The sequence below is a fragment of the Anopheles cruzii genome, chromosome 2, assembly GCF_943734635.1.
Source record: "Anopheles cruzii chromosome 2, idAnoCruzAS_RS32_06, whole genome shotgun sequence".
Classification (NCBI taxonomy): Eukaryota; Metazoa; Arthropoda; class Insecta; order Diptera; family Culicidae; genus Anopheles; species Anopheles cruzii.
The window spans coordinates 25401016-25412012 of NC_069144.1; positions in this window are offsets into that span (position 1 = coordinate 25401016).

The following is a 10997-nucleotide window of genomic DNA, read 5'->3' on the forward strand; positions in this document are numbered from 1 at the left end:
AGATGAATTGGAGAAGTGATTAAGGAAAACAGATAAAAGTTCGTGACAAACCCTGATGATGTTGAACTGAATTTCGCGCACCTATATTGATAAAGCGTCGAAAATCCAACGGGTCAAGATTGTCATATTTTGAAACACTCTGCGTTCAGAATACCGCGTATAGCAGAATACCGAACTAATATTATGGCGACGCAACTGAACAACTGAATTTGATCTCGATCGATCCGGGGGACAATTATGTGAACAACATATTTTTTTCTACATGTTCAACAAAGGTGTGTGTATTTCAGTCTGTCAGTCCCGGGTGTTATTGACCGATGCATCAAACCACTGCGAGCTTCATTTCCCAACAAACCACAGAGGCAATTGATCCTAATCAACGTCAAAACCAGCAAATTGTACAATAAAATCCACAACCTTCGGCTCAGCGGCATCGCAGCGGTTTCGCATGTTGCCAAACGCCGAAGGTCTGCCGCAACAACACAATCACACTCAACCAGCTGGTAGATGATCAGCGCGATCTATTGATCCCATTTTATATGCTTCCGCCCGGTGGCCGCGTGCGCATCCGAATCGCAACGATACCACAACGGCCGGGGCATACCTTGCACAGGCAAGTTTGCTCCATTTTCGGTCAATTCGCTTTTATTTCTTGCTAGACAACACTATGGCCATGCCGGTTTGCGTGGTCGAGAGCGGTCTATTTGTTGCTTTTAATTAAATCATAAACAAACCGCGAAACAGTCCACGATCAACTGGGGGTTGGTCCGGTATCCGGTATCTGAAAGCCCCGAGAGGGAGAGAGCGAGAATATACAGCCCACGAAGAGATTCTCATATCGACAACGATAATAACGACAAAGTCACCTCCAGACTCTACCGGCGTTAGTGTTATCCACAAACTAGACGGCGCTACTCAAACCGCTCCACTCCAGCGCGGTGCTCCGTAGCCAAAAAGTGGCCCGCGATGCCGCGATTCCGAGAGTCTCTCGCGCTCTCGCGTATCAGCTCAGGTTGAGCGGGACCAGAAAAACGCCGCAACCCACTCGTCCGCTCGCGGTCGCGGTTAGTTGTAATTTTCGGTGGCCCAGTTGTTGGTGGTGCGCCGTCCGCGTTGGGTCAGTCGCCTCGTAGATCGGTCGTTCCGTTCCGTGCGCCACCAGAGTACTGGTGGGGAGTCCCCGGCGGGGGGAGACATTGCTCCAAAAAGTGTGTCTCGAAATTGGCGGTGAGAATTGGCGCCGCTAAGTTACGGTCGACCAGTCCCAGTCCCAGACCAGAACTGAGGCGCCCGCTATTCTGGACTTAAGCGCTCTAGCAAGGGTTCTAGAACACCCAGAAAGTGCCAGTGTGTACCACGGGAATTTGAAGGATATTCACCAGTGCCCCTCGGTGGGTACAGAGAGTGACTAGCTTGCGGAATGCAAAGTACCGTCAACAGCAACAGCAGCCGTCTGCCCATTTTTTGCCCCAGTCGCGGCTTTCCGGGTTGCGGGCCCCGAAACCAAAACAAAACGCAATTCTGCATGCAAAACCGAATTACACCGGAGACCCGAGTTTCGCCCCGCTTGTTGTGGAGTCATCAAGAGCGCCGCAAGATGTTTACACCACACCGCGGACAGTCCAGTTAGTAGTACGGCGGCGCCGGTGTCCAACCAAGTACCGCGACCTGCGACTGTGCGACTTTCCCTAAAATAACCCGAAGTGGGGTCTCCGTGTCTCCCCGACCGAGTCCTCAGTATCTTTCATCGCACTTGGGCCGATGTTTGTTTTTGTTGCCGACCGACCAGTTGTAGCTGACCGAGTGCGTGCTGAGCAGAAACCCCTTTCACTAGTCGGTGGGTTGGTGTACTAAATGTAAAATTGGAGCACCGGACACCCGTTGAAATTGGATTAAAGTGTGCCGGTCACAAACAAGGACTTACGTAACACCTGTAACGCATTGACCGCACGTGTTCGTGTGTGTGTGTGTGTGTGTCATTCCACCAAAACTACGCGTTCTGGAGGTTCCAGCTCCACCATCTGATTCTGCCCGTTGTACCGGTTTGGGGCCCACCCGTAACATACCCGGTACCGGCGTAACGCTTCTGCCGATCCGGCGCCGAAGATCGGGTTCGTTCTTTCTGGCGCGGCTCCGGCTTCGGTTGGTTCTCCGTCAACGCGCCCGAGATCCGCCCGTCAGTCGGCGTTAGACCATCGCGTAGGCAAGAATTCTTTCCGCCCTCTTGTCGGGGAACTTCGTAGTCGTGATCCCGGCAGTGGTGCATCAGTGTTTCGCATTGTGTGTTTTTTTTGTGTGACCCGCATATACTTGGCGGGCCTTGGCGTGTGAAGAGTGTTCGTTTCGTAATCACAAGGTTACCGAGCAAAGTCCCTGTGTTCGTCCTCAGACCGTCGTCGTCGTCGTCGTCAGGCGACAGATAGCGGTCAGTCAGTGCCGCCGCTATCGTAGTGCAAACTGACGCAAGCCACAGCCACAGAAAAGTGTGTTATCTCTACGCGCCGCCGAGATCGGGCAATATTTTAATTTGTGTGTTGGACAGTGTTTTTGCCAGGCCTTTTTTTGCTCACCTCTCGCGTTACGCCGCAGAAAATGTCGCAGAGCTACACGCCAGACGGTCGCCTGATGGGCTTGCGTCACTCGACCCGGTCTTTATCAAGTGCCATCTTGCTTCGCGCGTGCAGCAGGACACCAAAATGCACACCCCAACGAAGGCGGAGGCAACGCAGTGCGCCTGTGATTAGCGAAAATGGGTCGATTTTCAGAACGTGACTATCCGGGGATACATCTCGAGGATTCGATGCGGTGGTTCCTTGTGTGTGGGAACTAGTATGTGCAATCACCACCACACACTGTACTTCGATCCTCCATGATGCCTGAAAATGTTGCCACTTGTGGCACGTAGCAGTGTCAGGCGTCAACAGAGAGAGAGAGAGAGAGATCGATCAAAAACCAGAACACCAGAACCACCTTTTAAGCGACAAGAGCGACATCGATCCGCTTGGCTCAGTTTGTTCCACATTTGCCTTTCCTGCGGCAAGCCTAGGCCACTGATTAGCATTCTGCATAACGAGAATGTCTAGCAGGGGCCATTGCTCTTGTCGCTTCTGCCCGAGAGTCTGTCGCTAGAATGCAAAACATGGACACTTTCCCTAGGCACAACAAATACCATTACACTCCAGACGTCCCGACGGTATCGATTGCGTTACGAAACCCGAACCCGGGCCCCCCCTCCCCCAATACCCGTGCCCCGTTGGCGCAAAGTTAATCCGCAGATTACCAGGCCACCAGAATGTACCAGCACGGGTGCGGGATTAGTATCGTTAGCACCGGCGTGACCACTGGCAGCCGATTCCACTCTCCTCAGAAGCGAATGGATACGTCTAGACTGGTGACCCCTGCTGGGCGGCGGGCTCCAAACTAAAGTCTTATCCGTTACGGTTACCGATCACGAGAAACTAGAATGCGGTAATCCTTAATCGATCGAAAGACAGAGAGCCAGAGAGATGAAAGGCATTTCTCGGTTTGGCCTCCAGGTTTAGGTTGGGTTCGATTGACTAGCGATCAAAAGAGGATCGCAATTTGCTACGCCAAAAAGGGGGGCTATTTTGCGCGATATTTAATCGACTGGCCGCTCAATCGTAGGATTTCTTGTGCGGTTAAGGGCGGGTCCCGTTTTTTGTGGCTCCTAATGACTTGCCTTTGTGAGCCGTAATACGGAAATAATGAAGCAGTTAAAATGGCCCCCGAAACTGCTCGCTCAACTCGATTAATGTTTTTGTTTTCGTTCGTTCCGGAGCCAAGTGGTCTTGATGTGATCTCGCGACCCTTCGCAAATGGGACGGAGGCGGTACCCCAACATTAACACCAGATCAAACTTGACGAGCATTCCGGCTGCTCATTGCTCGTGACAAATGGTATTACTCTGTAAATGATATGCACCAGGCCGGCGGGCAGCGTTAGACAACGGACACATCATTTAGGTCCAACGATGGTTTTCACTTATTGGTGTTTCACAGGCCGCAGATAGTTGACTATGCTAGGTTTGAAACAGTTCTAGAGTCTATCATAATATCTGGGTGTCTCTGTACTTGTTGGTCCTAAAGGCCAACCAGAGTACCCAAGTGAGGTCTTCAAAACTGGGATGAGCAGAATACTCCACATGCGCTGATTCAAATCCTCCCGCAGAGTCCACGTATATTTGAAGTTGAATTTCTCCACTTGCCACTCTTTTAATTCCATTGTACCATCCATTGATGGGTCGATACATCACGATTCCATTTAACTGTTTGTTGATTTCCTCATCAAATCCTTATGAATGGGAGAGACGATGAAAGAAATTAATCTCAAAAGACCCACACACACACACACACACACGCACTGAGTGGTGGACCCTGGGCCGTATAATTGCTTTCCCCGTGCCTTCCGGATGTGGATCATTACGATGGCCCGCTGTCTCGCGGAGCCCTCCAGGGCGCCATCGTTTCCCGATCGCTCGAGAAACGATCCCCGTCCGTGGCTTCCGCTCTAGCCGGGCGCTGCTGGCTGGATTCTTTCGGCCGGCGCGTTCATTCTGATCCGGCCCGCTCGGTTCTTCAGCCTTCGGCGACCATCAACATCATCGCCGCCGGCCGATGAGAGGAAATCGGAAATCGCTTAGCCCCGACAGCTAATTATTATTCCCCCGCCAGACTATCATTATCACATCGAATCGATTCCCGCTTGTGTGATGCCTTTTTGATGCCTCTCCATTTATGTGTGGTCCAGGAATGGGGCCCTCCAGGCGGGGTGAAAATCCCACCAGTGGTGGGTGTGCCCCTTTCGAGTGGCCTTCAGAGCGTTCGTTGTTTTTTTGGCTGGGCCGAGGCCGAGACTTCAACCTGTCGATCGGGACGCGAGGTGCGCACTTTGTTTGAATTATTAATCATCTCCCTCCGCATAGTAGGGAACGGCAACGGCTTCGTCGGTGGCGTCGGACCCAACTCCAAGTCCAGGTTCTTCCGAAACTGGAGTGGAGTTTTCGCTTAAGCTCGCTGTCTAGTGACCAGCGTTCGGCTTTGGCCCATTAAGCTCAGCGTTCCTGCGGGCCTTTTTGGGGTCAATCGCCACCTGCTCGGGAGGTTTGCTTGGTCCATTTCTTTTTAGGGGCTGTTTACCAGGAGACAATCAGCTTGGCAGGGCTAAGCCGAAAATGATTACATCTTCTTCACAGCGAATCACTCTCTTTTTGGGCGGCGGCGCCGACCTTCCATTTATGCACGGCCCATCTTAAGGCCGCACCCTCTCGGTGCTCTCTGTTTGCACGTTCATTAAGCGGCGCCCATCCCATCCCGGTCCGAGCCTGAAAGGTGCCGCAAAAGGAAATGTAGTTCAGCGTCTGGCCGCGTTCGACCGGGTTTGGCGTTCAGCGTCGGCTGGGTCCAGTTAAAAAGCCCCAAACACCTTCTCCGTCTAATTGCACTTTTGCCCAAAATTTTTGCGCCATTCCGATGAATTTTGTTGTTTGGTGTGCCCGAGGGGTCCGGTAGTTTTACTGGGCGGAACTCTACGCACTGCGCCCCTAGCTTGATAACCCAACCCAACACACACAATGGACCTGGAGGAGAACAATTAAAAAGGTCCCGTTGTTTGCAATAGAAAATAACGCCTTTTTTTCGCTCAAGAATCAATACGCACGCAGGCTCGATAGAGAGTGGCCCGAAAATGGTGGCAGAATTGGCCAAAGAAACAACCACCGGTAACGGTAACCTATCGCGCGGATATTCCTGTGGGGAGGAGGTGGGCTACACAATGTAACCGATTGCCGTGTCCGTTCACGGGGAACAACGGCCAGGGCCGCGGGGAAAAAGCTATAAATATTTGGCCCGATCGGGGAAAACATTGCTTAAATGATTTTTCTGCTTTTTCGTCGGAAAAAAGACCCGCGATTAGGTACGACAGACGCACATTGCGCGGTTCCGGAAGGTTCTGGGGACTGCACGAAGACTGCCAGCCAGCAGCGGCATTTTGATAGATTTTATGTTTTTCGCGCCCCACCGCAAATTGCCAGATGTTGGTTTGGAACCAACAGCATCCGTGACCGGGAGCGCACGCATCCGTGACCGATATCCGTCCGCCCAGCGAGGCGTTCCCACAACATGATCTCAGTCGCTCGGTCGGCCTGGGTGAGCCTGGGAAACACCCAGCCAGCCAACGAGTTTTTTTGGGCAATAGTTTTCCGCCAGGCCCAGGGGGTTGTGGGATTCCTCGAGAGATGTGCTCTCGCCGCACCGCGTAATGAGCGCGGCCGAGGCTAGGCCGCGGATTACATCATTAGCCGGTAAGGAACGGCGAACGATGTTTCGGGGATACACGCATTACGCTTCATTTAATTTAATTTTCATCTCCATGCGGTGCTGGTAAATGCGTCAACAATGATTGTTTTTTAATCAGCAAATCCCTTCCGGAGAGCCACTCGCTCGTCAGTTCCGTTACCAATGGGGCGCTTCCACCGCCGCCGCCGCCGCGAGATTGATTCGTTTTCGGTTGCGCCAGGTATTTTTGCTAATGGAATGGTGATGCGCGTAATGAACCTCTGTGGGCCGTCCGTCTGGGACGACGAATCTGGGACGGGAGCGTACTAAATTTCCCCATCGCAGCATCTTCGTTCGTTCGAGATCTAGTTTTCCTATGTTTTGATGAGACCGATGAGGCGTACGACGTGTGTCGTCAAGACTTATAAATAACCTCTCTCCGATGAACCAAATACGGCCCCGAATCCCACTACACTCCGCGTGACGGATTGACACGTGTTGCAGTTCTGCATTTCTCTTTTTTCGTCCGGAACCGCCGGAATGTGGTGGACCTTTCCACAGGTGTGTTTCGTACGACGAAACCGAATTGCGGATGTTTACGAATCGGTGCCGAATTCGGAATTTGAAGTGGAATGTGAGCTACTCCACCCTTGGGTTAGCTTCAACGTTTCCCAATCCATAAACACCGAACCGAACACACGGTTCTGGAAGGTCAACCGATTATCGAATCGGATCGAAAAAAAGAGGGAACCAGATAATCATGCATTTGGCGTTACCGCAACATTGATCGATGCATACGGGTGAGGTAATACGGTTTATGACTGATTGCGACACTGGGCCAAGGATGGGGGCTTCCCCGCCGATGTTGCACCAGATATGGTTTAGGGTGTCGAGCTGAGATTTGCCGCCTCCATTCAATTCCGACACATCAATCACCGATGCCGGTTGGAGAAGCAATTCGAACCGGGTTCGGTTCACACGCATGACTGGCAGATTGTGGAAATACTTCGTCACGGGAAGCCACTTCAAATCCAGGAGGAGCCACTATCCAGGAGTTTTTCAAGACTTCTTGCCAGAGGTTCTCGTTAGCGCTCGACTCGTGGTGATGATGAGCAGCCAGAAAAGTTCGGCTTTCGACAGTCACTAATCTGAACGGATCTTGTTTTCTCTTTCTCTTCCCTCACTCACTCGCACCAATCTCTGAAAAACATAAAAACCCACTTTCCGGCACCACGCACACAGCACTTCAACCGAAGCGCCAGCGAGCCGAACGCCGGGAAGAAGGTAACTCGTCTAGAATCGCGGTCTCAAGATGCATTCCATAAATCTGAAGATTGAAATTACGGTGTGCCTGAAGACCGCTTTCTCTCCGGACTCTAAGCCGGTTCCCGTTTGACCGACCCTTTTCGGGACCTGTTCGGCCGGGCCGTCTAGAACACGCGTGGGGTTCTTGAGCTGAGAGTCCCGCAGGGCCACAGTGTTGAGAATTTGAATTAATGTGCTCCTCAGCCGACGAGGTTAGAGGGAAACTTCGGCGCACCCGGCTCAACACACTGGCCACACTCACGAAGACCCGAATCCCCCGTTGATGATCCCCTGCTGTCAAGCGGCCCAGAATCCGGCCCTGAATTCTCGAGGGGGCCGCGAAGTGGCAGTGGCGCACGCACGATCTTATACGGTCGGTGGCCGATTTCAAAGAAAGTAGCAGAGCAGGGCTGAGAAGAGCAACCACCAACCTAGCGGAGGTCGGATTGCTCTCACGCTTCGGTTGGTGTGCGCACACATTTGGTTTTGGTTTGGCCGCCCTGCTGTCGTCTCCGTCATCTCGCGATCTCGACGCGGCATATGCCAATGACCGAGCGGCGCCGCATGTGTTGGAGGAACTCTCCGTCCGGAGCATCTCAACCGCTCACACGGATCTCGGCACTGTCACCGATGGCCGACCGGGAGGACAGTCGAGAGTTGTGTCCCGTTGTCGGTGCGTGGCGTTCCGTTTCGGGTCGGAAGTTTTGCGTCTCTCGCTGTAGTGCGCTGAAGTGTGTGTGCTGAAGTCCTTCAACGAGCCTTCGAAAAAATGGGTTATCAGCTCGAGATCATCCACATCCTGCTCTGCGTTGCGTTCGAGCTGTTCACCTACTGTGTGCTGTGTTTTAACCTCATACGACACTACGTCCAGCAGGGTCAGCTGCAGCGCGAGATGCTGCAACAGCAAGCCCTCCAGTTCCACTGATGAAGGGGTCACGACGCGCCCAGGTCAGATGAGTGTGTCAGGTTTTCGATCGATGTTGATAACCTTGGGTGCGATCTTGACTAGAGAATGCGCGCAGTTATTAACCACGTTCTTCACCTTCTCGGCCCAAACGAAAATCGTCGGAACTATAGCGTCAGACTGTGGCCTCACACTGCGCCGATCATGGTTGCCAAAAATAACAGGTCCGTCTCGTATCCCCCCTCTGTGTGTGGTGACCATCTTGAAGTCACAATTTTGTTTTTCACGCAGTTATTTTCGTGGGACAGACTCACACCGGAGACTCGCATTGTCGTAGTGAAGGTGGCCGCGCAATGCGCAAAGTAACCCCAGCAAGATGCGCAATACTCAGGGGAACGGCGGCAACCTCCGGTGTCGTTCTGGTACACGAAGTTTGGTGGTGGCGTAATTGACGCGGGAACCCTCCCAGACATTTGACAGGCCAAATGAACAACAACAACCACGCGCCATAAAACTATCGACGGATTGTTTTGACACTTTACAACGCACCTAGACAGGGGCCTTTTTGGGGGACGTTCTGCGGGGTTCTCATAAAGCCCCCCCGTCCGGGGTCAGGCGGCCACTAATTGGTGGGGTATGTTGCAACACGTTCGTTGTTTTATGCTTCGATACGATAACGATCTATCGGAGACGGTGTTGGGCTGTCATCTCCGTTGTCGGCGTCGTGGTCATAAAGCAATTAGGTTCCGTTTTTTTTTCGGCCCACAATTATTTGGTGAGATTTTGTTAGCCTCGTTTGGCAAAGTCCAAACTACATTGTACTAGTAATCGTACCCACCAGTAATGACGTTCCGCTTACGGCCGACATTCGATGGGAGTTGAATGGCTCAAAGCACCCGCTTAGCCTTCGAAACTACTGCGGCGCTTCTTCAATTCGTTGCAAAAATACACTGAACATAGTATCGTCTAAGTATCAGTTAAGGGTTGAACATTCGAATAGTTTGTCTTCAAACACTTTAAAACTGTCACAGGATCCTTAGATTTTTTTTCTATGGCATTTCTTGGCAAAACTTTGCTCCAACGAAGGTTGTCCTAACTGCGTGGTGTGGTCCTAACTGCGTCAGTTAAAAAAATGTGAAAATAGAAAAGTAAAGAATAAAACCAATAACATAATATAAAAATCGCCATCAATTCTAAACAGTAGACAAAAACTGTATTCTTAGTAACGGTCTTAGACATTCTTAGGAATAGGACGCAGCTAAGTAGGCTTGTAACTTGTTCAAATAACATTTTCTTCAATATGAACATATGAGAAATTAGATTTTTTCTCCAAAGGAGATTCGATTCTAAACAAGAGCAAGAGAACAAAAACCCATAAAATGCCAGTAAGATACAGAGAAACCTTAGAGAAAGAAGGTGGTTAGATCGACAAAATGTTTATTGCACAAAAGAAGCATATACGGATAAATCTGATAAATAAAAACGCGGTAAGCAGAAAAACATAGGAAAAAGGAGGTTACAACATGTAATCGTTGCAGGGAAAGGAAAAAAATTCGGCAACCATCGAAAAAGAAAAAAGATCGAAAGCGAAGCCTCGAATTAAACTGTTACCCGTGCCCCACCGATTGGTGTCTTCGCCTCATCCTGCCGATCGCACATCTTTATTATCCTGGCGGTCGGTCGTTATCGCGGTCCGCGATATTTATGCAACACTACTGCCCATCGACCACCAGCCCAGCCCAGTGGGCGGCCGGTGGCCAATTTCGCTTTCATTTCGATCGTTTCGCATGCCGAAAGTGATCTTCTTTTTATAAGGTTTATAAGGCACCACCAACCCGTCAACCTTTTGAGTCGCCGTGCCGACATCTGCGGGCTATTGTTTCATCCGACACCGCCATTCGTTTTCCTGTTTTTTCTCTCTCTCTCTCTCTCTTTCGATTTGTTGATCGCATCTTATTAACTTTCCAGTTTATTTTTTTGGCAACTGCTGAAGGTGGAGTAATGTTGTTTACCGGCGTTTATTAATCGAAAGTTGGGCCGTCGCGAAATCTTCGCGAACCGCTTGTGTTCAAATTAGTCGCCCGCCCGTCCACCGGTGGCCATCTCCGGGACTCGATAAATCATTCGGCCAGGTTTTTCGTCCGGTGCTTCTACTTTCGGTGCGGTTCGTTTTCGGTGCCGGGTCCGCCGGCCGGTAGCGCCCGGTAGGTGGGGCAACTCTTTTGGTGGCCCGCTCATGGTGTTTGTTTTGCTGCACGTAATTGTGGACCTTCTTTTCTACGCGGTCCACGTCGAAGGGGCTCGGCGATTCGCAATGCATCGCTGGGTGCGACAGGTGGTGGTGCTACCGGCAGGGCGAAATTTTACAATCTGCCCACCAACGTAACATGGACGCAGCCGGCACACGCGTTGGCCAGATTAGCGGCCGCTGTAGCGTGGCACACCTCGCCTCGCCGATCGATCTGGTATCGGGTTGGCTGAGAGGCAAATAAAAC